General features: G+C 38.8%; 1 protein-coding gene and 1 long non-coding RNA gene across 11 annotated transcripts in view; both read left to right on the top strand.

Moving 5' to 3' along the window:
• BCL11A (BCL11 transcription factor A) overlaps positions 1-27023 on the top strand; it is a 120971-nt gene that overhangs the window by 7809 nt on the left and 86139 nt on the right. The window lies entirely within an intron of this gene.
• Positions 208-27023, top strand: part of LOC141502111 (uncharacterized) — a 53447-nt gene continuing 26631 nt past the window's right edge. The window contains exon 1 of the long non-coding RNA XR_012472408.1: positions 208-27023. This is a non-coding gene — a long non-coding RNA (uncharacterized LOC141502111).

The raw sequence follows: 27023 nt of genomic DNA, 5'->3' as shown, positions 1-27023 counted from the left end.
ATATTCAGAACACAGAAAAATAAATATTTTCCATACCACTGAGTAAGATGTAGGCTACCACACACACACACACACACACACACACACACATGCATACACATGCATACACATACACACACACACACACACACACACACACACACACACACACACACACACACACTCCTGCCCTATCTAGATCTTCTGAGACTCCATTCCCCCCCCCCCCCCCCCCCCATTTTGCAAGTGCTGGTTCCTTGCCTGGTCCTTGATACATCATGCCCAATTTCTAGGATCCACCATTTTCCACCTTGGTGTCTTGCCTACGATAAAGTAATACTATGGGTTTTAATGGGTCACCTAATGATCTTAATGCTTTAAAATCCCTTACAATGATGGTCAAGGGGAGAGACTAGTACCGAGGCTTTCCTAAACTGGAGCTTGTTTGGCCCGATGGTTGGAGGGGTGGGGAAAGAGTTAACCAAGCTCCGGGGCTACCCTTGGATCCATATTGGCTGTCAGCAGTATGGGGCTGTAATTAAACACAGCCCGGTGGCAGGGATGACACCGCGACCTTGACTTTAAGATGCCATTTTCGACTGGCCAGGCCAGAGTAGAGAGGGCACTTTCTGAAGCGAACAGACATGCTTATTCGAAAAGTTTAAGGGCATGTTGGAAATTTCAAAAGGTTGGTTTGACAGGAAAGGCTGCTCTCTGCAGCCTGCCTCCTCAGCTAAATGATAAATGCTTCTCTGTGCTCTCTCTTGTCTCTGATGTGGTTTTGACAGATGTATCTTGATTTTGTTTGTGGTTTACACAACCACATGTCACCCTTACAAATGTCCAGCCCAGAGTTCCACTGTTCCTGTTCCAATATGATATAAAAATTCCATAAAATATATGTATAGATTCAGTAGTGCCCTTTTCCTTAGCTAATTTTAACTAGAAGGCACCTGGATGTGTGAGTTTCTAAGGAGTTGAGAGAGGAAGAAGGGAATTCAACTTAGTAGACCTGAAATTTCCTTCATCTAGGTGTGAAAGAGGAGTCCCCTTATGGGTAGATTCCTAAGCTTCGAAGATGCCCCTTAAAACATTTTTATGAAACTCTGGTGGCTTAACATATCAAACCAAGTGTCTGGATGATCTAGCAAGATAGAAATGTAATTTCCACCAATAGAGCCCTCCCCTCAATCTTTCCCCATAGGCAAAGGGAAGAGAAGGGTTGGCTCAGTTTGAGAGAAGGCAGTGCATGTAATCATTTGATACACTGGAGCTTGTCTCTCTGACTTGGTTTGGCCACAGAGTTGAACCATAATAGTTCAGGGGGCCTTAGGGGATTAAATGTCATATTTCTCTCTTCCCCCTGGAATCTAATCATTAAAACCAAACTTGGCATTTGTATTTTTTTTATAATGCTCATAGTAATAACATTCAGATCCTCCACCCGACCCCCTCCCCTCATTTTCAGTTAAATGAAGGCTCTGCTACCAGTAAAGATGTATTTGGAAAGTTTTTTTTTTCATCCAACGTATATGACATGTGGGTTAAAGATTTTTTTTTTCCTAGAGTAGTTTGTGGCAGTGACCATATCCATGTGCTGTCTGTGATTTGAAGGAAAATGAACAGAAGTGTAAGGCATGATTAATGAAGCAAGAGCTAGTGGAAAGGGATTTGTAGTCTTTGGAGATCCAAAGCCATGCTAAATCACCAAATATGGAGTAACACTTGCGTGATGTAACATCATATTTACATATTGAACTGCTCTGTTTAAAAGACAAAACACAGTATCTGTCAAGCAAGAATTAAAACCATACTCCTCACCGTGGTCCCAAATAGGTTGTTCAGACTCAGATACCCAGCTCTAAAATTCTGGGATTCTGTTCATGGAGCAGTGATATAGGAAGTAGAGGAAACATTATATTTTATATCTATATATATATAGAGAGATATCTATATCTATATCTATATATATACATATATAAAACACATGTTATGGTTATATGTGTGAGTGTGAGAAATGGGATTGCCAAATAACGAGACAATTGGAAATAGGTTGTTTTTATCTTGGTGGTTGTCATAAAGGTTCTAGTCAGTTTTTATTATTAATATCTTTTTTTTTGCAAAAGATATTACAATGTCTATGTAGTAAATAGGGGAGGAGAAAAAAGTGCTAAATGGTTACATTTTTATAAGTGATATTTGAAAATAATTAAATCTAATGCTAATAGTTTTCATAAGTAAAAGCAATATCTTGGGTATTTATCTAGGTTCATAAGTGAGGCAGTCAAGGTGAAGGTAAAGCTTTCATGCACTGATAATTTGCAAGTCTGTGATTCTTTTCATTGTATTTAATCCCCTTTCCCCATCCTGGAATCACTAAACATAAACAGTTTGGGCAGATCTCAAAGCAGTTATGTCAGTAGATAGAATCATGGTCTCTAATAACTAAGATTAATGAATGAGTAGTGTTCTATGGTGAAATTAGCATTCCAATCCATTGAGGACAATATGACTGTAGGTACTTTGGGGTGTCCCTGAAGCAAAGTTTAGGAAAGTCAGTTATCTACTACCAAATGTATTTCTCTAAAACACATGTTTTCATAGCTTCTTTTCATTTCATGATCAGGCAAGAATGAATGCTAGTAATCATTCAAAAGATATTTAGATATGCCATTTGAAAGGAGAGGAAAAGCAATACTGTCTTATGAGGAAAGGAACACGATAAATTGCCAGAAGAATGTATTTGGCAACCACATGAAAAGGTAGTCAGCTAAGTGGGTTTTATTAAAGTATTCTAAGTTGAATTTGGATACAGTGAATGCAGTGTGCCATTTTATAGGCAGGAAGCTGAAATGTAAGACTAAAAGACCGTATTTCTGAAGGAAATAAAGCTTGGGCTCAGAATAAGTCAGAATCATTTAAACCTACAGCAAAATGATACAGATTTTAACTGTGCATGAGTCTTTCAAAATAAATATTTTCTTGGGAGGATGATTGTTGCTGTCAGATAAATGGATGAGCATAATATCAGCTTATACATGTACATGTGTTAAGACATAAATTTATTATATATTGTTGGACTGAATTTTCTCAAATGCATCGAGTAATTATTTAAAATTTGTTATAGTGGTCTATTATCATTGCAGAAATGTCAGAAGTTGAACAAAAAATTAATAAATTATGTTGGGTAGGTCTGTGGAGGCAGCTTTCATCAATAGGTATGCCAAATATTTACCACTAGGTACCAGCAGCTTTGAATTTGTAGCTAGGTCTAGAAGGGTTTGTTTTTTCAGTGTCATATTTTACAATGGAGGGAAATATTAACTGAAGTACCTAGAGATCACTGAATGTAAAACTGCTGTTCACTTATTGAAGAGACTAAAAAATATTTACAGTCTTATGGTGTCTGATTTGGGGTTTGGAGTTTGTTGAGTATAGAAATCTATAAGCTAGAGATAGTTTTATGAAGGGGGAATGGGGTGAGAAATGAGATGAAGGGAGACTGGCTATAGGAATATTATATCATTTTCTATTTATTAATGACTATATTTGTATCAGTATGAATGTTTTAAAATTGCCTAAAATGGTACAAATCAAATCTATATAAAGAAATATGAACCTACACCTTTATCCAGTGAAAACTAATAATCATCCCCAAATAAAATAAAATAAATGAACCGATTACTTAAAAGATAAAACAAATGTCAAAAGCTTGCATTTTTCAGAATTCATAAAATGAAAATAAAAGGCTTTCTTTTGTACCTTCCTGAATTTTTGCTAGCTCAAACCGAACTGAGAGATGTATCTGTGCATTTATGCTATAATTGTAAATGAGACTATAAATTACAGTGGCCTGTTATGACTATTTTCATTCTTCCTTATTTGTTTGGTTGTAGGTAGAAATTACTGACATATATGAAGTAGTTTGCACTGCATCTAAAATCAACAACAAAAACCAATATAGTATTCTGCCACTGAAAAAATTCCAGTTGAGTATAATATCAAATCTAGTATAATATTTCTCCTCTTAAATATCTACTGGTCCCCATCAAAAAATAATTTTGGCAAGCCAGCTATCAATTTGTGAGGCCACCACCCAAAGGCTTCTGGTCATGAGTCTGTAAGTCCTACATACAAGCTGTATTTGTAAATAAGACAGAGAAAGGTTGTGAACCTGCAGCTTGGGTGTTTTGTCAAAGTACAATGTCAGAGAAACTCTTTCTAAGACAAATTGTAAATAGAACTGTCACAGTGATTGCATGATTGAGCTGCAGAAGTGTCTTACAATTGTTGGCATTGTCAGAGGACTTTTGAAAGCTTAATTAAACACAGTGGCCTGTATGGCTGCTAAATTTACTTTGGGAAAGGGGGAAAAAATGCTAAAATGTAGGCGATCCAAAAGTTCTTCAGATGTTACCCTTTTGGTGACACATAAAAGATGCATTGTTCATTTTCCTAGTAGCCTTTTATAAATAATAGTTTTGAGAATTGGGCCACGTGATATGAAGATCATCCTGTGTATGATGTAGGGATTGTGTTAGTTTTTCTATCTCCTGCTGTTACAGATAGTTAATGTAAAAATGGCCTTTTATTGGAAACACAAATATGTATTCACTTCAAGAACAGGAGCAGAGGGGGAGAAAGTTTCCTTCCCATTCTATGTGTCTTTTCTATGAAAGTATATAAAAAAAAGAGCTGTAATTTTTAAAATCACGCCATTCTCGATTGCCTTGTAAGTTGTGTCTTTTACTTTAAGAAATCCGAAATAGATTTCCCCACACCTTTCTCCTTGGGAATGTGACATTAAATTGTGAAGCTGGACATTTGCTGCAATGGAACTGGATGTAAAATGTGCTCCTACAAGTGTGGGTTAGGACAGCAGGCAGTCAACTCAGAGCAAAGAATGGCTTAGGTGCATAATAGTGTTACATTTGTGAGCCCTTGAATATCATTCATTTCCCATGCAGCCTCGGTATAGTTTCACTCTGAACTCTGAGGATTACATTTGGAGGTTTGGAATAAACAAGGAACAAATTAATAGGAAGGCATGCAGATTTATGTCACGATTTCCATAATTTCTGAATGGAAGTTGCTTATGGAAGGAACTAGGTTTAATGCTGACAGTTCCTACTTGTGTGAAAGTGAAATTCAGAAATTCTGGATTACATTTGGGGGATAAAAAATGAGGTTGAACCTAGGTAGACTTCACAGCCAAGGAGATTCACAAGATTTCGTCACTTAGCATAAATTTAATCTACATTTGTTGGTCTGTTCACACCCTTTATTACACAAAGAAATCACTTGACAAAATTCACCCCAAGCGCAAGTCTGTTTTTATATACGGTAGTACCAGCTCTCTGCAATAGAAAGCACTTAGCATCGAGCTGGACACAACCTGGCACCTTGCCACTCTTTAAGCATGAGATCTAATCACTAAGGATCTTTAGTACCTTTCTACTTGTTCAGATTTCATTTGGGTCGTGGCTATGTCAGCAGTTGCGGTTATTACAAAAAAAATTTTAAAAATATTTTTTAACTCAGTTGATATTTTTCAGCAGAGCATTTTTAAATGAGGAAGGCTTTACTTTATGTGCAATTTCAGGAAGGGGGCACATTACTAGAAGTAGTCCATTAAAATATGCCTGGACATAGAATTTAATCAATGGTGACTAGTATTTTTTATTTGCATTACAATCAGAAAATTCACTGGGGTTTGTTGGGGAGAATGCATGCCTTCCTTTTTTCCCCTCTTATGCAGAAGCACATTGAAGTTAGAGCCATTTATCTCTCCTTCCAACGTCTATGGAGCAGTGGTCAGTTTTACCAAATTTACTTTTGCAATTTACTCCGGAGTTTCTTAGACAATGACCTAATTAAATTCATCACAAATCATCTGACTGCCACAGGAATCATTTTCTGTCATAAACTAATTTCTAGGAAATGCAACCTGACGAATACGAGCTTTAAACTCTCACCATGTGCTCCTAGAGACCAAATAAAAATATGCCAGCATTATTGAAGTCAGTATGCATGGTGCCAAACTCAATTTGAAGCCAGTAAACATCATACTGTATTTCTAATCAGCTTTAGGATGTAATATATCCTATATTGGCTTCTCTGGAATTTGTTTCCTGGTCTTTACTGGCCAGCTGCATTCATTGTGCATTTTTTAAAACATTTCAGAGAAGGCTTTTGCTGTTCTTAGCAGGGTTAGTAACTTAGTGTCTGTTGCTCAGCTCATTCGTCATTCTGAGATGGCATTGAGTTAGGTTGGCAAGGGAAAGATTTGAGGTGTGGGGTGTGGTGAGGTCACTTCTGATCCCAGCAGGGAATTGGTGTTCTTCATTTGCCTTTACAATAGGAGTACAGTTACTGTACCTTGGAGCGGCTCTCAGGTGCGAGCTCAGATGGGCGCATGTAAATGTCCTGTCAGTTGCAACACAGGAATATTAATGTTTCTTCCACCACCACACTATAATAAAGCTGTACACAGCAAGCTTAATATGCAGCTAGTCTGGGGAATTGTATAAAACTTAGATAGCCTAGTGTGAATGACAGCAATGTAAAATGTTCAGTGTGCCACACTCTCGGTTCTAGTCTCCTTTGATCTAAGGCAAAATGAAAACATCATCTTTTTTCCCCTCTTAGAATTGTCTCCGTACACCTCCCCCCCCCCAGTATTTTTTTTTTGGTGTTGGAGTGATGAAATGCAACATTATTTGTCACACATGATTCATTTCATTCATTTGATTATTTTATATTGTATATATATATTATGAGTTCCCTTTCCCTTTTCCTCTTAAATGTATCTGATTTGAACAAAGGAAATACAATAAATATTTGTGGTGAATTACAATGTTTTCTTTTCCCCATTTAAAAATAAAACAAACAAACAAAAAGCCCCACACAAGACAAATCCAGTAGTGATCTGGGGCTTTTCTGATTCATTTGTGCCTCCTTACAAACTAAAAATTGGAACTCTGTTAAAATATCTTACCATTATATTTTTTGAGCCCACTGTTTGAGCTTTTAAAGAGGATTTCATAATGTGTTCATTTAACAGAATCAACAGCTGTCAGAACCAGTTGTGGTAAATTCACAAAATGTACAATGAAAAATACACACATTTCCTGAAACAAAACACTTGGAAAAAAAATTAGCTGCCAAGAACTGATGGATTAGAAGTTTGCAGACAGGGAACCAAAGTGTTTCATCTCTTTACTCACCCTAGAGACTATGCTGAACCTACCTGATGCAATGATGCTGGAAGTTGTACCTGAACAGGTTGCTGCTTTAAGTTAGGACAAATCTACACTTGATGTGTACATGTAAACTAGTTGATGCTTGACCCTTGTCTCTGTCTCTGTTTTCTCTCTTTTTCTCTCTTTTCTTATGTTCTCTCTCTCTCTCTCTCTCTCTCTCTCTCTCTCTCTCTCTCTCTCCCTCCCTCTTCCCCCTTTTTCTTCTTCCTTCCCTTTTAGATAGGCTGATAAAATATTAGAATCCTAGATGTGTAAACAACAATTATATGCACATAAAGGTGAGATGATCGGGTCTGTGTTTCCTGTGACAATCAGTAGTGAGAAGGAACCTTTATCAAACCTTCCTTCAGGTAGGCGTTGGCAGAATGTTATTCAGACCTGAATCAGACTCAGTCAGTGAATTCCCAGTGGAAACCTCGAGCATGTATGTTGATGAAGGGGATACCTAGGGACCTTTGGTCAGTCACAATGAGTTTTTGTTTGTATCCTCAGTCTTCTTAACATCCATGATGAACAATTACACCTACAATTTGATTTTAGTTTTAGATAGAGTCCAGTCCACTGATTAAAAACTCCCATTAAAAATAAAGAATAGAATTATTGTAGAGCTTGAGAATGTGATGAAAAAACAAAACAAAACAAAACATAGTTGATGGTTGTGGTTTGCTTCCTTCATTTTTTTAAACTTCCTAAAAACACAAATTAGACTCCTGCCAAGCACCAGGGTATTTTAATTCATATCCTTCAATGGCTCATTTTCTTGATAAGTAATGATGCATAAAAGCCACCCCAAAATCACATCTGTTAATTTTTAGAGAGAAGGTGTAGCTTAGACCAGCCCTTAATACCTACCCACAGATGGATTGTCAAACACCACACTAACTTCAGGTCTGTATGCCGAATTTCATGGGCAAAAAAAAAAAAACCCAAAAAACCCCCAGAGACATACATATATTTTTAAATGAATCTAGTATTCTACTGTTATTATTAGGATTTATGAGATAGATGGATATACATTTGAGGGGGCAGTCAGAATAATTCTCCCCTTTCACCTCATTTACAGTCAAAAAACAACATTAACAATAAGAAATTTTAAAGCTGTTGAGTGTGTCCTTTCTCCACCCCCATCTCACCCCAAGATAAAAACTGTTTTTTCTCATTCAAAAGAGAACATTGACTATTGTAGAATGATATAAAGTCCAATTTTTTATAATAAACCATAACCTTCCCATGTTATGTTTTTATTATGTTAAGGGAAAAATCAATAAGGAAAATTTTAATTCTGATAAAGATACTCTTGGATCTTTGAAAACAACTGCTGTCCTTTTAACTAAAACATTTGAGGCGCTTCAAAGACTATGTATTTCTTCTGATCTTGGAGCTGTGTGACTGGTAGGAGGAGAAAAAAAATCTTATTCTACATACAAGTGGATTGCTTAACAAGTCAGCACAGACACATACTTGTTTGTACAATAGAGATAAAAATTCCTGTATAAAAATAATGCAGTTGCTGACAGCAGGCATTGTGGCTGGGTCTGTCTCTTTTGTGCTGGTCCAAAGCCTTGGTCCATCCTCCCCTTCTCTCTGCTCAGGGTAGTCTGTCTCTATTGCTTGCTGAATACTGGCAATAAGTTAATTGCTGTTTGTGTGTGTGTGTGTATGTGTGTGTAATACATATAAAAGCATAGTATTTTTTTAAAGGACTATTTTGAGTTCTTCTCTTTGCATTCATTCCATTATGCTTTCTGGGGTGTGATTGCATGTTGGAGGGGAGTGGAGAAAGTTTTAATAGGGGGAATGACTTGAAGGCAGTTAGAGAAAATTTAGCCTTCAAGTTCTATTTGCTTTGTTGTACAGTTCTGGATCCCAAACTTTTGTTTTTAATCTAATTCTGATTTACACTATCACATCCCATATCAACCCTCACTGAACTCTCCCCACATAAAACTAACATTAGTGTCAAGTGGAATTGGTCAAGATGGTAGACCTGTGGCTCATATAGGTGTTGGTTGATCTGAATTTTGTGCAGTTCTGAATTATTTTCTTTCTAATAAATATTTCAAAAAATATGAAGTTAGGGAACAGAGCACTGAAGAAAGAGACCCAAAGAATCAGAGCTAGCACTTCATGTCATTCCTTCTCCTCTTCAGAGATATTGCAGGTAAGATCAATTTTAGGAAATAGCTTGGGGGAGAATAATGGAGGGGGGGGGGAAGGAGAGAGAGAGAGAGAGAGAGAGAGAGAGAGAGAGAGAGAGAGAAGAGAGGAAGAAGCAGAGAGAAAGAGAGAAGAGGGAGGGAGGGAGAGAGAGAGAGAGAGAGAAATTGAATATTTTTCAATGGGCATTCACCTTGAAGGCAAAACCCAATCACCAAAGCAAAAAGCCCTTTCTCTCCAACAGCTGAACAGTAAGCACTGACATGTGGTGCTTTCTAAGCCTATTATTTTGACTCTCGATAGTACCAGTAGCAATGATACTACTTAGCATATCCAAACATGGTTCTTTTTACCTGGGTTGGGGTGTTTTCCAGTTTCAGGCAGAGGGAGCTTCAGTGAAAATTCCAAAGGCTAAATCCTCAAAAGTGTTATTAGTTAGGGAGACGATTCTTCTTTGGATTGGGAATTGAAGGCATGAAAATCCCAGTTCCCACGACACTGACTAATAACTGGGAGAAGGAAAAAAAAAACAACAAACCAAAACAACAACTTTCTGAATGTCAGCTGATGTCTGCATGATCCATTTGTCCTGTATGATATGTTGTAAGTGCAAAATAAGGAAAACCACAGGAAGATAAATACCAAAAGACATAATTTTTAACTCCACAGCAGCAGATCTAGAGAAATAGTTTTCTTTGCATCTAAACTCAATCTACATTCCTCTCATTAAAACAACAACAAACAACAACAGAACAAAACAACCACCAGAAACTCCCCAAATTAATGGGACTACACTCAGATGAAAATGCTGTTTGGAAATTAGGTCTGATGTTGACACAGGAGCTGCAACTGGAGGGTAGAAAGGCTTTTTGGGAGAGTGGTGGAAATCTTGTTAATCTGTTCTTCTCCTGGAGTCTTGCACAGGACTGCCTAGGAGCAAGTCTGTGCTGTTTTTGATAAATTACCATGTTTAGAGATAGGCTTGGCTCTTAAGGGCTTAGTTTTATGAACAAAGTCCATAACGAGGTTTTCTGCCTCTGTTTGTCTCCTAGCCCCTTTGGCTTGACTGGAAGCCCTGTGTTTAGTTTAAGCTCAGTCTGGAAGATATAACAATTTTGCATTAAAAAAATGAGGGAATCATAGGAAGAAAAACCCTTTGCTTTTTGGATGAATCTTACTGATAATTTACTAAAGCTCATTTGAATTTTAAGCACTTCTTTAATCTTCAAAGGCTAAATTGCTTTATGAATATGCATGGTGTGGGCAGACTTCAGTTCATTACCTAGTTGTAAATTCTAATGACCATTAGGTCCTTGCAGTAATTGCGAATTGTTTTGCATTTTTGATTGGCCTATTAACATGTACATTCGGTGCACATCAGGCCGGCCTGTCAGGCTGCTGAAGGAGAAAAAAAAGGTGAAAATTGTTTATAGCACCAAGATTCTTAGATTTTCAATCTTGCAAAATTGATGATGTAAAAAAATTAAAGCAGTGTTTTTTCTTCTCAAGATTGAAAGTTCACCAAGAGATTTGACATATTTAATTTACATGATGACTTTGCACTCCTTCATTAATGCAATTTGCATATGAAGCTGTTGTTAATCACTTTTGATCATGTTTTGTGTATTAGCTGCCTCAGTGGCTCTTCTCCCTCAGATGCGCCAGTAGAAAGGAGCAAAATGATGCATCTCTTTGCCAAGTTTCCTTTAGTGAATTGAGGAATTAGAAGTCTAACCTTGAGTAATTACATGTGTTTTATCCGTTTTTCTTTTAACATTAAGTACAGTTTGTGGAAATGGAGGGTGGAAATTATTCCCATTTGGTGGGAAAAGAGTACTTTAAAAATTGCAGATATAGATATATTTGCCTTGAGGAGGATCTGCTATTTTTTTCCCCTTTCCTTTAAGTAAGTTGTTGGGCCTTGTGGGGAGAGATTCATTGTGCAGCAGTTTGCTAAGCAGGCAGACTGGCATTTTGCAGGATATTCAGGGAAGCAGACTCCTCCCACTGAAGAGGACAGGACAGAAAGAACCTACCTTCTGAAACAATGGCTTGCTAGGACTTTCTGCTCCCAGCCTGGCTGGCCTCTTGAGGGTCTCTGGCAGCCTTTGGCTCAGCTTCTCTTCTAGATTAAGTTTTCTTAAGGCCTCTGTTATGTCTCTGTTTCCAACTGGCTGGCTGGTTCCTCACCTAGTCCCCCCAAACAGTCTCTTGGTCTGGATCTTGGGCTCCGTTGTTCCTTTCACCCAAGAGACAGACAGACAGACAGACAGACAGACAGACAGATCTTGGGCTCCATTGCTCCTCACCTTAGACATAGACAGATGAGACAAGACAGATAGACAGACCTCAGTCTCTATTACCACTCACCCAAGAGACAGACAGACAAACACATACTCACCCTAGAAACAGACAGACAGACACATATACACATATCAAGCTTTAGCTGCCCAAGCCAAGGACTAACAGTTTCTGATTTGGGGAGAGCCTGTGATTTTTGGTGTTTGTCTTCCACTGTTGGATAACCTGCTCTGTATAATTGATGCTCATCTTTGGTTTATGAGTTTATCACTGGTTAACAAGCCGAATCAGAACGCCAAGATGGGCATTTCTGATTAAAAGGAATGTTTAATGAAAGAAAACAAATCGGGAGGGAAACTGAAGAGTGTGCACAAGAACACTGGTACGTTTTAACCTCCGAGGGACCCTCCCGCTGCCCTTCCATGACTTCCATCCATACCATGGCTAAAAGCGTGCTTCAGCTCAAAGTTGTTAATATTCAGCTGGGAAACAGTATCCAGAACACAAATAAATTATTAAGTGCATGAACTTTTTAGGCAGTAAGATGAACTGATGGGGTCCATCTGTGAGATCCAGGGGCTTTTTATTTGTGTGTGTCGAGCGATTCTGCCCTCTCCCACTTCACAGCCTTTGGTCTCCGGCCAACTGCATGCATAATTGATTCCACACGCACTATCCTTTTCTTGGTGTAATTGCTTTACTAAGATATGATGAAATCTAATGGATAATTTACTATTTGAAAATGGGCAAAAACTACCCCCCCAATTCATACTTTGATGTTGGGGGGGGGTGGACAATGGGAGGTATTCAAATGACCTGGCATTTAAAAAAAAAAAGATGAGAATCTAAGTTATGAACAGTGAGTGCCTCAGTGGTTTGGGTTATAGAAAAGAGGGTCTTTGTGGCATATGGAATCCAATGTGTATAATTCTCTCCTTCTTCCTTCTTTTTCTTCTTCTTCCTTCTTTTTCTCTCTCCCCTCCATCTTTTTTCCCACACTCTCCCCCTCCAAACTTTACAGGAAAGGGATCCTAACAAGGTAAAAAAGTAAACACTTTTAGTCATCTAAACCTCCTTATTCCATCTACTCAGGAGTTTGACCATGTAGGTTTATTTAACTTTCAGGAATGTAAACATAACACAATTCTGAAAACAGCCAGAAAGATTTACATTATTAGAGTTAAAAAACATGTTGCATAGAGGGACTACTCCATACCCCCAAATATAATAAATAACACTGACATGGAAATAGGATGGCAAGTCAGAACCGGTTGCAAATGGGTTCTGTTGCAGCTTCTGCAGAGGACAAATTGGCATCATCTAGTGCATCCAGGACAGGAATTGTATAGAATGGAGAAACTGGACAAAAACAATTTCACAAGAAATAAATGTAAAAGTATTAGAATTTCCTAAAGGACCATTCAATTTTTGCTTGTAGGACAATCAATTTCATTGACTCTCAATTGCAAAAAAAAAAAAAATACTACTTTCGGCAAGCCCTTTGAAATGAATTTGGAGGGGGATTTGTGGACATTGAAACATTGTTTTAATACAAACCAGTTCATACTTTAAATGCACCTTTAAAAAAATTGTAGTGTTTTCAAAGAGGGGCTGGGGGGTGGTGGTGGTGGTGGTGGGAGGTGGAGTGCACATGAAGCAAATCCATCTAACTTTAGCAAACTGTTTTCAAGTAAAGTCATAATAATGAGCAACACATGATCTGAAATTTGATCAGCAAACATATACTTATGCCAAGGAATTTTTTTTTTTTTTTTTGCCATTCACATACCAAGATTCTGTAAATCAGTAAACCACGGCAGTAACTCTTGAAAGGACAAGACCAAATCATAATCTACTTCTAGAAGTCATTCTAGAGTGACACAACCAAGCTTTCTTATGAAAAGAATCCAAACCCCATTCCCCCCTCCAAAAAAAGTCCTATACAAAACTGCAAATGAGAAAACAGCGTAAAATGTAAGAAAATTAAAACCTGATGAGCAAACCTTAAAAACTATTAATACACCACCAGGGAAGTAGACTGTGGGTTTTTTTTTTTTTGTACCTTGTAATGCAAAATTAGGCAAATAATTAGTAGTGGAACAAGATTCCAAAAATTTGAACAACTTCTGTGATTACTGGGGTGCGCTGAAAGAAAATGCAAATTTTTTTCTGTTCTTAATTAAATTCAATTGTGCAGTAGATTCCCCCCCCTTCTGGGGAGAAGAGGGAGGGAGCTCTAGGGGGGGGAGGGAGCTCTGGGGGCGAAGGGAGAGGATGTGTAGGGTGGAGGCAGGTTGGAATGGTACACAGCTGTCTGGCTGAAACAAAGGCCATGTATTCCTTTCCTCCAGTGATGGTTTAACAAACAGTTCAGATGACACAGATGCTGATGGGCCTTGAATCTTGAACCCTTCACTCAGACAGATTTTCTTCCTGTTGACTTAAGGTGGGGTTTGGGGGGGAAGGGGTCATTTAGTTCAAGAGGGGAACTAGCTTGGGTTCTACACAACAGGATGGGCAAGTCCTAGGATGGGGAAGAATCCTGTCGGTAGGGCACTATGTTCTGGTAACTGCTCACAGCAGCCCCCCACTTGAATCCACTTCATGTGCTTGTCATGGCATCACCTCCCTGATGGTGTGGTTTTCTTCAAAAATGAAGGACAATCATCATTATGATGATGATGATGATGATGATGATGTTCATTTACATCAGGAAGTGCTGGCTGAGCCATTGACTTCACCTTCTCTTGAGTCTTGAGAATCCACCCATTTGCTTGCTTGGGTAATGGTTTGATTCAGAATTCCAAATGCTTAGACCAAAAGCAACTCCCAGTTTTGGTATTTTCATAACTCTGGTTGATCACAGAGTAACCAAAGAGAATGTTTAAATACTTCCTCTCGCCAAGCAATAAAAATAATAAAAGCTCTAGCCAATGCATTTGCTTATGAATCTATTTTTGTTTTATTAATATTATTTGTTAGGCATTTTATTATTATTTTAGGAGCTCTTATTTGACTGTTGGTAGTTATAATTAATACACTCTGTACCAACTGTAAAAAGTGTACTTGCATTTAACTGCAGGTCAGTATAAATGAATGGATATGATTTTAAAAAAACCTCATTTTTTACAATATTCTTACTGGGACCCAGTCTAGGGGAGACCTGCACTTAATTTATTTTCTGAGTGGGTGTCAGTGGTTGGAGGGTGGGAATAGTTGTTTAGGTCTGGGGGAGAAGGGGAGGGTCAGAGGTTAGGGACAAAAAAAGGAGAAGGGAAAGGATGGGAGAAACAAACATTAGTTGCTGTATTTTCTTTTGAAAAACATTTTGGAGGGGTGCTTTTAATCCAAATGTGGCTCTCCCAAGAGGGGCTTAAGTAAAGTAGTCAAGCATCTCCCACTCCAGAAGGTGGTAAAGAAAAAAGAGGTTAGTGGCCACAGGAGAGGAGTACAAAGGGAAAATTGTACATTGGGAGCATTACTGTCTAAAGTCTTAGTGTGGCCAGACTGGTTTAGCAGACAGAATGATAGATTGCTTTGTCAAGGGTCCCAGGGTGTGCCCTGAACTTGAAGCACTTTGTTTATCTTGAATAGAAAGGGAAAATCACAGACATAATCGATGTCTAGTTTTTAGGAGCTGGAAAGAGGTAGGAGAACAGAGACACTGGGGAGGGGAAGAGGGAAAGTTGGGGGAGGTGCAGGCCCTAGTTGTGGCTGTCCATTAACAGATGAACTTGGCTGAGGTCCAGACTTTTGATGAGAGAGTGTCAGAGCCCAAGAGCAGTCAAGCCTTTTCAATAATTTTTTTTTATACCTGCTGACTGTACATCAAATGCTCCCAGGTCTTTTGGCTAAAGGCAAGGGGAAAAAAAAAAGACAGTTCAATGTTTTTCCTCTGAGCCAGTCGAGACCAGTCTTTTGGCTCCACAGACGGGTTCTATCATCTTTCCTGGCTTGCTATTGGGGAAAAAAAGAGTTGTGATAATGCCAGGAACCTGAGGGCCCAGGACCGAAAGGGGTTTGGTGTGTTCTGAGAGACAAATTAAACCAGGGGTGGGGGGGATAGATAGATAGATAGATAGATAGAGAGAGAGAGAGAGAGAGAGAGAGAGAGAGAGAGAGAGAGTAGGATAGCAAGACTTTGGAAATGGCAGAACTGAACTGAAATTTATTGTTGAAAAGCATCTGTAGAGTAATCTGTGCATGGCTGGTAAAGGTAATATGCAAAAAAAAAGATGGAATAAAGGTCAGGTGAGAAGGGACAAAGGGGCAATGTCATTTGTGACATGGGATTTCCTTGAGGAGAGCCCATCATTACTAGTTCATGTGTTTGCTACTGACCAGTTATGTTTAAGATTATTTTATCTCCTTTTTGGTCCATTTCAGTTTTTTTTTATTGTGACATTATGCATTTACTTATGAGTGTTGGCAGGCAGAAGTCATCAGCCCAAGAACTTCCGACATTTTTTGCTCTTTTAATGTGGCAGCCTAGCCTGGCTGCCACGAACTGTGATTTAATTGAATTTGACTGTAGCTCATTTGAGGGAGGTGTTTCCTAGTCCCCACCAGGAAGATTTACGAAGATACCACGGGTACTAAAGCTAAAGCTTTCCGAGTGTTGTCTGCAGACCTTTCACTTGTTCAAAGGACCTTACACAGGTCCAAAATACAATCCACATTTTTTATCTTTGTAAAGTATATTTGCAGATATTTTAAAACACCAGAGGAAGCACTTTTAGAAAATAGAGACATGATGATGATTATTTTTCCAAGACAAAGACCCATAAGATTGAAATTTTTTTGTTTTATTCCAGTAGCAAACTGATAGTGGAAGCATTTGATGAATGAATGGATGAATGAATGAATGAATGAATGAATGAATGAATGAATCTGATGACTGATTTTTAAGAGAGTTCTGGGCTTGTTCTTATTGGTTACCTTTCTTGTGTAAAGTTTTAATAATACTTTATAGCTGCTAATTATTTGTGGTCATAGAAGACAGTCAGCATGGTCAAGATAATTTTAGCCCAGAGGTTATCCATAGAACTTGCTTAACCATTGGATTCAGCCTCCTTTCTCACTAAACCATTTTATCTTAAGGAAAAAAAAACTGAACTGCTAAGCTGTTTTAAAAAAAGATGAAATGTGATGAATGGATTTTATTGCCTCTCTTCTTCCTTTAACCCTCTATGATGGAGATGCTTCAATGTAATGAAATGGTCCAGTGAGAGAAGGAGGGAGGAGCAGGGGACCCAGGATAACCCCAAAGCTAGATAATCAGGAACTGATTATATTTTTCTACAAGGACAGCAATGTCAACCAGTGTTCTCATATTATTTTTGATTTGCCAGGTGAGTAGGGTCAGGATGAGATGGGGGAATGGCATGTATTGAAAGTGGATCCATAAACTGCTTCCAAACTGTGGCAAACCTCTTCTTCTCATCAGGAAGAATGGTACCTTGTTGGACACAGGTAGCATCATGGGTTATGAAGGAGGATGCCAGGATCTAGGCTCTTGTGTAGCTTTTGCATTCAAGGGAGACTTCTGCTTCTATGAATTGAGCACATAGTCAGTACTTAATAATTGCTTGTAAATGGTTCAATAAATAAGTGTAATTCTGAATAGGCTAATGCCCAAGTATCCCCTGAAGAACCTGAAAGTCTGCAGTGAATTATAAAAGTAGGAGGGGGAAGAAAGGCTTTGTGGGTCTTTCCAGGGAGTCTGGGAATTTAAATGTACCCCTCTGTGGGGTGAAGATATACTCCTACTACTTTCTCATTTGATCTTTCAGGTATAAGTTGGATTTTTTTGGTCTGTTTGAAAATCTGTCAGTTGACAAATATAAATTGTTCCTGTTTTTCTTTTGGGCAAGAGAGGAATGCTCATAGGTATTCATCAGTTTGCATGTATATAACAGTTTAGCTGTCATAGGGTGACATATCCACCCCCTTCACCCTGGGAAAGTCATAATTTAGAGTAGGTCCTGGACATTTGATTGTCTCAATAACTTAAATTTTTTTTAAGTTTTTTTTTTGTAAGGCAATGGGGTTAAGTGGCTTGCCCAAGGCCACACAGCTAGGTAATTATTGTCTGAGGTTGAATTTGAACTCAGGTCCTCCTGACTCCAGGGCCAGTGCTCTATCCACTGCACCACCTAGCTGCCCCCTCAATAATTAAAATTTTGAACAAGAAAAAAAATTTCTGAGCAGATAAAGTTTCTCTACTTTGGAACAGTGCTATCAGTATTTGAATTCTATTGTTTCTTTCTCACTCATTTCAGTGATCACATCTTGGGGGAGAGAGGAGGCTTAAAACATTCTGAAAAATTTCATAGACTTAGGTCTGGAAGGGAGTCATCAAGTGTAACTGCACCCTCCCTCTCCATTTAACTTAGAAGGAAATTGAAGCCCAGAAAAGTGAAATTATTTTGTCCAGGGTCACATATCAAATAAGTGTCTGGGATGGAAGACCCAAGTCTTCCTGATTTTCAAGTCTAATATTCCATCCACTTGGAGAATGGGTACCTGTCCCAAGAGTTGGTGCCTTTCAACTCAAATGAGAGATGAAGAAGCTAAGTCTACCATGTGAGTTACCATTTTAAATTGCACTGAATTACATTCAGATCTTTACTATCTGCTGTGGACTCTCTTCTTTTTGGATTACTTACGGGAAATTTTTAGAGCTCAGGTTGATCACCTTGTTTTACTCAGTAAACCTCTAGGTTCACAGTCTATATGTACTTGGGCCATGTAAATCAGTGCTCATATTTGCAGACTTTGTTAACACTGTAAAGTCTATTCTAGAACCAAATAGATTTGTAACTTGGATTATTGGGGGATTTGGATTATCCCCACTCTGTGGGGAACTGATATTGATAAGGAACTGATAAGGAACATTTATTGTACACCTACTACGTTTGAGGCTCTGTTCTTCCAAACTATTGAAAAGAACTAACCATATAGACCTTTTTTTTTGAATGATCAATGTTTTGACAAGTGAAAATTACTGTCCTTTGAATGAGGAGAAAGTCTCCATGCCCGATTCTAAGTAAAAGTCATTAGCCTATTTGTAGGCTGTGAAATGGCCCTCTAAGGGAGCAGGGCTTCTGGGGTCCTTTTAAGTAAAAGAGTGAAGAACTTTAGCTTTTATTAGCTGTTTATCTTGATCACACTGTGTTGGTGGTCTTCATTTTACATCCTCTAGCTTCTCAACAATCCTTTCTGCCTTCCTTAAAGTTGTTTCCAGGCACTGTTCATTCAGATATGAACTTCATGATCTTCAAGTCATTCCAAGAAGCTTTTCTTGAGCTGACCTCATCTACAAGTTTCAGTTTAAAAAAAAAAAGAAGTGATAATTGGAATATAGTAACATCTTCATTTTGGAGCTGCTGGTATATAAACTTATCCACACAACACACACACACACACACACACACACACACACACACACACACACACAGTAAAGTGTATTCCAGAACTAAACAGGCTTGCTATTTTGGATTATGGAGGGATTTGGATTATCCAGACCATTTCTCCATTCTATTCATGCTGCTAAGGGCCACTTATAAGGAACACACCCCTATTTTTGGTACAGGTGTTTGATGACATGTGGAAACTCCCTGAAACAGTCTAGTGATTCATTCCTAACTTCTCGTCTGGGAATATGCTGAGAGGTCAGGGTCCATGGTCATAGAACTTTCAGTCCATAAATTCTTTATTTTTTAATTTTTTTAATTTTTATTTAAGGCAATGGGGTTAAGTGATTTACCCAAAGTCACACAGCTAGACAATTATTAAAGTGTCTGAGGGTGGATTTGAACTCATGTCCTCCTGATTCCAGGGTTGGTGCTCTATCCACTGTGCCATCTAGCTGCTCCCATAAATTCTTATTAATTACTTAATCTGCCAAATTCTGATGATACAAAGAAAGGCAAAAACAGTCCCAGCCTTTAAGGAGGTCTTCTCTATGTAGGAGACAACAAAATAAATAGGTACCTGTTATAAGAGGTTTTTCAAGCTTTAAAATTTTCACCTGAAAGAGCCACAAAGGGGACAATCTATATCTGAATGCAGAATGTTTATATTGAAAATGCTGTGTCCTGGTTTATATGGTGTACTTATCAGCTTCATCTCTTATCTAAGTCAAGATGCACCAAGTCCTTGGGGCAAGTTTCCATTCTCCAAGAGGATGGAGTGTTAGACTTGGGAGCCAAGCCTTCTACTTCAAACTCTTCCTAGTTATGTATGTAACCCTGGGCAAAATGACTTCACAGATGGGGTTGGTGGAAGGTAAACTTTGAGGGGAACTCAGAAAGGTCCCTTATAGAAGGTGGAATTTGAGTTGAGTCTGGAAGGAAGCTTGGAGTGGAGGGCATCCCAAAGCCCTCAAGGGTCACTCTCACAACGCACATGCACCATAAACCAAATAGATGGGTTATTTTAGATTATTGAGGGATTGGCAGTATCCAGATCCTTTTGCCACTCTGTTCATAATGGTAAGGACCATTGATAAGGAAGACATTCCTGTTTTTGGTTGGACCACAAGGCAATGCAGGGCCAAGGGATTGGACTTGGAACATTCTGATCTAGCTCTGGCAAGTAACCTGCCATACTTGGAAAGTGTGAAGAGGGGTACTGTACCTCGGGGTAAGAAGGGGCAGACTGGGAAGGGCTTAACTTCCAGAAGAGTTGTAGCTTGATCTTGGGGATAGGAGGAAACCACTGGAGCTCTTCAGCCAGCTCCTAATGTATGGAAAGGTACATCTGGAGTTGGGGCCTTTCTTTTGACAACCACCACACTAACCTGCTCTCTGATCATACCTCTCCATACATGGAGAGAACCATTTAAAGAAGAAAAAAATAACACCTGTATCTTGAGTATAGGGATGAATCACTGATTCTAGAGGGATTGTGTGTGTGTGTGTGTGTGTGTGTGTGTGTGTGTGTGTGTGTGTGTGTGTGGTTCTGGCTTAGGTAAGGTAAGGACAAAGTTGGTGTCTCAGGAGTCCAGCCGGTGACCTTTTAGGTCAAGTCTCTTATCTTGTAATGCTGCAATAAATACTGGTTAGTAGAAGTGATGGAGATTTAACAGTACCAACAGTGAGAAGACTCCAGAGGAGCAGTAGCCTGGTTAAGGGACCCCTGGACAAGCTGTGGAGAGCTTGTGTGTCACCTGAATGAAATGTCCACTAAACATCAAAACTGTTGACTAGTGATAATTTCCAACTCACCTGGTGCTAAGTAGTCGATTCATGGTCACCCCTTAGGAATGAGTTGGATGGGCAGAGATGAGTGCAGGAAGGAGTGTGTGTGTGTGTGTGTGTGTGTGTGTGTGTGTATGTGAATGCATGTGAGTGTGGGTGTGTGAATGAATACAGGTGTTTGTATGAATGTGTGTGTAAGTGAGTGGATGTGAATGAGTGTGAGTGTGGGTATGTGAATGAATACAGGTGTTTGTATGAATGTGTGTGTATGTGAAAGTGTGAGTGTGTGTGGAAGTGAATGTGTGTGAGTGTGAATGCATATGAGTGTGGGTGTGTGAATGAGTACGTGTTAGTATTTGTATGAATGTATGTGAGTGTTTGAGTGTGAGTGTGTGTGTAAGACCCAGTGAATCAGATGAGAAACAGGTCAGGCCCTTGACTTGCTTCATCATGACTTTTACACGGTTGTCATGTAATTTATGACTGCTTTCACATTGTCACACATTTTCATTGCATTGTCTTTAACACACTCTTGACACAGACAGGCTGGCTTTACAGGATCTGTATTGTTTCATAATCCGAGAGGAGGCCTATAAAACGTCAAATTACGCTATCTGCCCGTTGATCTAAATGTGCCACAGATTAAAATCAGAGCTCATTTGTCCCTGATGCAAATTATTAAGTTCTAATTATAAATATCCATTTAATCACCCCATACATTTTTATTTCTCAGACCCTTTTGAGCTGTGCTGTCTGAGACACTCGATAGATGTGTAGGAGACAAATGGGGTGGGATTAATGTACAGGATAAACATACATTGTTTTGTTTATCTTATTTATTGATCATCTAGCTACCCAGAGACTCTGGCCATGATATGATTCTGCAGTTTTTTTTTAATCTTTTAAAGAATAAAACAGTTTAAGCTTATTGTGGAATATGGGGAATGTATTGGGAATAGCCAATACAGGTAGAATACCTATTAAAATACACCAGCCTGAAAAGGTAGGAATTTTATATCTCTACAAAGTTTAGAATTTCATTTGCTGTGAACCTTATAGCAATAGAGAGTGGGGATTCCAAGCTTAGCTGTTTAATTCCTAAAATTATAGACAATCCCATGAGAGGATATTCATAAAATTATGTTAAAAAAGGAAATTAACTATATGTGTGTGTATACTTTTTCTCTTGCTCTCTTCCTTTCCCTCCATCATTCTTAGTTATAAGCAGTCTGCAATATCAGATAAAGTTATCTTTCCTAATACGTGAAACTATTCAGTTTGGGAATCTCTGATAAAATTATTTTAATTACCAAATAAAATAAAGGTCTGAGCTGAGTCATATGCTCCGTCCAAAAAAGGCAGTAGAAATTTTACTGAGATTGGATGGAATGAGGAGGTAAGATCTTTCTCACTCTGCAGATTTTCCTGCAATCAGAAAGGAAAGAGAATTGAGATGGTGAGAATCATTGGGTAGTGGTTAGTGCTTGGGGGTGAGATTTAAGAATGTCTGGGATCCTAGGAGGTGGGGATTGGAAAAGAGAGGAAGACCTGGGTTCAAGTTCTGATTTTATGATTCTGAGTTCCCATAGGCAGCTCTCTAAAATCTCTGAAGTTGCAGAGCTAATCTGAACTGGTATGATTGAAGGGAAAAAAAGCAATTTTAAAATTATACAGACCAAGCATTATATCTGTGATGTGAATATTTAAGTGAGACAGACAGCTCTAGCCCTCAAAGAAAGAACTTTGTTTTAAATGCTGATAGTAGCATAGTGGAAGATCATTGTCTTAGTAGCCAGGGCACTTTGTTGTAGAGGGATGGTGGTAAATGTTTAACAACCAGCTCTGTAGAAGGGAATATGTACCCATGGCACACTTTAAAATTGAATCTGTATGATTAGCATTTTCTCTATCACTTTCTTAAGACCAGACAAAGAGCATAACAATCAATCAAGCTCTGATTTGTAGCTGTTGCTAATTTCCAAGATGTGAATGGTTACACTAAAGATTTAAGAACCAGCTCCTTGGAGTTGGTAAGAGCCAGTTTCAACACTCTCCCCGGGGTGGGGGTGGGGGACGCTCTAGGCCTATGTCGCTGGATCACTCATTTAACTCCACTTTTCCAATTTATAAATCACTTGTTTGGGCAAGATCATCCAACACTGCAATACTGTGAAGTCTAGAGGGAACTTCTCTTATCCCATTTCCCTTCCAATCTCCAACCTTGGCTGGATTTAAGTGGATTTAATGCCCAATATAAATGAAAAAAAGCCTTTAGTGGAATACTAGTAATTTCTATTTGTAATTTCAGTGGGAAATGCTTAATAATCTCAAAAGGAGAGGAACTCATAAGAGAAAGGATTATCTTGAAAGCCCCCCCCCCTAACCTTTTTTTTTCTTTTACAAAAGGATAAACTGCTTAAACACAGTATAGCAAGAATAGAAATTATAAACATTTTTCTCCTGGCATCTGGGGCATATTTTCCCCTATCCCTTCTAAAGAGAGTAGGTTCAAACTTGAAGCAGTGTCTGCATAACATTCACCCCCCCCCCCAACTTCACTTCCAAATTCTCTGGGGATGAATCACTATCTCTCTCTCTCTCTCTCAGCACCTATCTCTATATGTGTTGGATCAAACAGGTTGCTCTTGATTTCATTTACCATCTGGTAAATCAATCCTGGCATTTCTCTTATGTTTCAGTGTATGAGGAAGAGAGCATCCTAAATGTGGAATTATAGGATTTAAGAATTAGAAAATATCTAGTAGTTATTTAATCTAATCATTTCCCAGGAAAAATAAATTGCTTAACAATATAGCCACTTATGGACAGATTCAGGATTTGAACTCAGATCTCCTGACTCCAGAACCATTGTTTTTTCCCCCATTATATCATGTAGTATTTAAAACTTAGAACATGTACATTTTCTGTAAATCTTCTTATTAGAACTGACTCACATCTGTTTGAAAAGGAAACCAGTTGGATTCAACCAATCAATTAGTAATCAGTTGTTTGACTTATGCTTGTTGACTGAGTTCAATGATTTTTTTTCCTTTTTCAAATGGGATGTGTGTGTCTGTGTGTAAAGAGAGAGTCTGAATATGTTGAATGTACTTGGGACTTGGCAAATAATACTTGCATGCTAAGGCCAGAAGGTAGAACAACTCCTTTAGTGATAGAAGAAAGACTAAGTAAAGGGGCATGTGCTCTTTTTGTTTACAGCAAAGGCATGGGACTGGATTAGGAAATGGCAAATGATTTGTTCAGTTGCAATCCAATGTTCCATTGATATTGGGAGCTTCACAACTTCTTTTTCTAACTATCCAAAGTAGGTATTTATTTGTTTTGAACTTCTCTTGAGGTAGCCTTAAATTGGACTTCAAAATGGTACCTTCAGGAGCATGCCTTCCTTCTTCGGTCATCATCCCCCCAAAAAGAGGAATCTTATCTAGCTCTTATTTATTATCCTAGGTGTGTGGAAGATGGGAGAAAATAAACTAGTTGTGCGGGAGCTGTCCCTTCCAACTCCAGGTCTCTCTATCTCTTGCCTAAATAAAGAAGTAATTTGTTAAATTTCTGCAGTGGTTTTGTTAATTCCCATCACTATTGTGCTGCTGGAAATCTCTGGGCTTTTTATTCCAACCTTTCCTCCTTCCGGTAGGGCCCTGATAATCAGCTGCTTCAGGTTGGGTTTCCTATCCCATCTCTAGCCAGAAAAAAAAAAAGAAAAGAAAAGAAAAAGAAAAAAGTTTGAAATAACACAAAACCAATCCAAAGGGAGATAATAGACAGGCCACGTTACAGCCACAACCACTTTAATTCTTTCTCAGTTATTACCTGCACAGAAAAACAAGATAGCATTCATGCCAAAGAGATGGAAAACAAAATATGTATGCAGACATGAAGCTTACGATTTCAGAGCGAAACATTCTCCCCCCCCATTTCCCCACCCGTTCCCCCCTCCCTACCCATTTTATTGTATTGTGCAAATGTATCAGCCATTGTATTGTTAATGTATGGTAGGATGCTCCCGCTAGGACAGTCTTGGCTCACTAATGGGGTCAGCCGTGTCACAATGTGATATATGGATTATGTTTACCATGGCATATTTTGTTTGCGAGCTGGGCTGTGAGATTGGAGCAGATGATAAATGAAGATACCCTCCAGTTTTCACACTAGTTCCTGTGGTCCTGAGTCTACAGAACAATAAAGCGCCGCTGATAATGGAGAGGTATTTATGGGGACATAATTGACTTTAAAGTTTTAGATCTCAGCTGAAGTTTAAGATGTGAGAGTCCATTACATTAATGTCTCTGCTTTAAGCTCTTATTTGACCCAGATAAATTATTTAGGATTTGTTGCAAAAACCTTGGTAAATTTATGAACCTTTTGTCTAGTTAAGTTGTTTGTAGTGGTATCTTCTTTGCCTAAACTCTTCTGCATTGGTGGTGGTGGTGCTGTGTGTGTGTGTGTGTGTGTGTGTGTGTTTGTGTGTGTGTGTGTGTGTGTGTGTGTGTGTGTGTGTGTTGCCATTGGATGACTTCACTTTTGGGAAGGGCTTTAAGCAACTGCTTCATAGCCCCTCATCTGGGGAAGAAAAAAAAATAGCATTACCTGGCTATCATCATCAGTCAGTAGAATGAGCTAGAAGGGCATAGGGTATCCAGAGTCGATCCATAACTTGGCATGTCCCTCCCAACTCTCTCTCTTTGTGTGTCTCCAAGTCTTCATCTGAATACCCCAGTTGAGGACCCCGATACAGACTTAGAGACTTTAATATTGTCCCAAGATGGGGGATACTAACTTGGTTGTAGATGAATCAGCAGGGCAGGGCTTCTTTCCCACATTCCCCTGCCTGGGGGATGATGTACTTGTTGCCTCTGTAACCATCCCTTTCCAGTGTCCTCCTGCTTCCCCGTGTGCCTACTTCTGTCTCCTATGACCTACCTCTGTATCTGGTTAAATGGACTACAGTAATCTGTACACAGTTACTTCTTACTTATTTTATCTCCTGAAAGATATTAAGTCCAACAAGCTTTTTACCCACTGAGTCTATAGAGAAAACGGCCAGGCAATTTTTGTTTCAATCTGTCTCTTTGGAGCACTAGTTCCAGAGACTGATCAATAGGTTTTATTGTAGACCTCACTGTCTCTAAAAGCATTGTGACCTTATCCTGTCTAAAAATAGTATTTGCTCTTGCTGCCTGCAGAACCTTGACCTGTGAAAACCCATTTGGAACATAACTGACATGTCTAGTCAGCTGTATATCCAAGACATGCTCTGTGAATGAATTCCTGTCCAGGAGGACATGTACTCCAAAGAAAGAAGAGTACCCGTTCTGAACACTGGGGGTGCACCTGGATAGACTAGAAGGAGAATATGGTGAATATAGGGAGGGAATGCATCACAGAGCTCAGCTGAGGCTGAGGTTCAATGAACTGGTCCAAAGGCGCTATATGTGAGTGTGTATTGCATCAAACCTGTGAGTTCATCATTGGAGAATGCTTAGGTGTGGTAAATCATACAACAGGTAAAGATCTGCAATCTATTTATGAGGGAGAACCCCTAGCGCTTTGGAAAGGGGAATTAGTAAGTTGGTTTTAAGGTCACCCTACCACTTTGTGTATCAGAAGCAGACTTGAACTCAGAGCTTCTTTACTCTAAGGTTGGCTCTTTATCCATTGTTTCTTGAATAGGCAAACACATACATTTACACAATTATGTATGTTCAGTGTATATGTTTTATGAATGTGTTTATATGCACATCCATGTAGATATGTATATAAGAAGATAGATATTTATCTATAAAATTGATCAAAAAGTATTTATTAAATCTCAACTAGGCTCTGGGGTTTCAAACCCGATAAACTCCTCCTCTCAAAGAACTCACATTCTAATAGGGAATACAAAGCCAGGTAAAGATGGAGACTGAAGGGATAGATAAGAAAAATCTTGAAACTTAGATTAAAAAAAAACCCTCACCGACTAGAGGAGTGAAGGTTTTCTCCTCATTCCACCTCCCCTACAGACATCATGATTTTCTTTGATGCTTACATTTGCAGTAGGACTTGAAAACTCTCCAGCTGAGCTCCAATGGTAGAAGAATAATGCCAAAGGGTCCAG

The sequence above is a fragment of the Macrotis lagotis genome, chromosome 1 (genome assembly GCF_037893015.1).
Source record: "Macrotis lagotis isolate mMagLag1 chromosome 1, bilby.v1.9.chrom.fasta, whole genome shotgun sequence".
Classification (NCBI taxonomy): domain Eukaryota; kingdom Metazoa; phylum Chordata; class Mammalia; order Peramelemorphia; family Peramelidae; genus Macrotis; species Macrotis lagotis.
The sequence above is the reverse complement of the archived record's forward strand: the minus strand, read 5'-3'. Positions and strand labels throughout refer to the sequence as shown.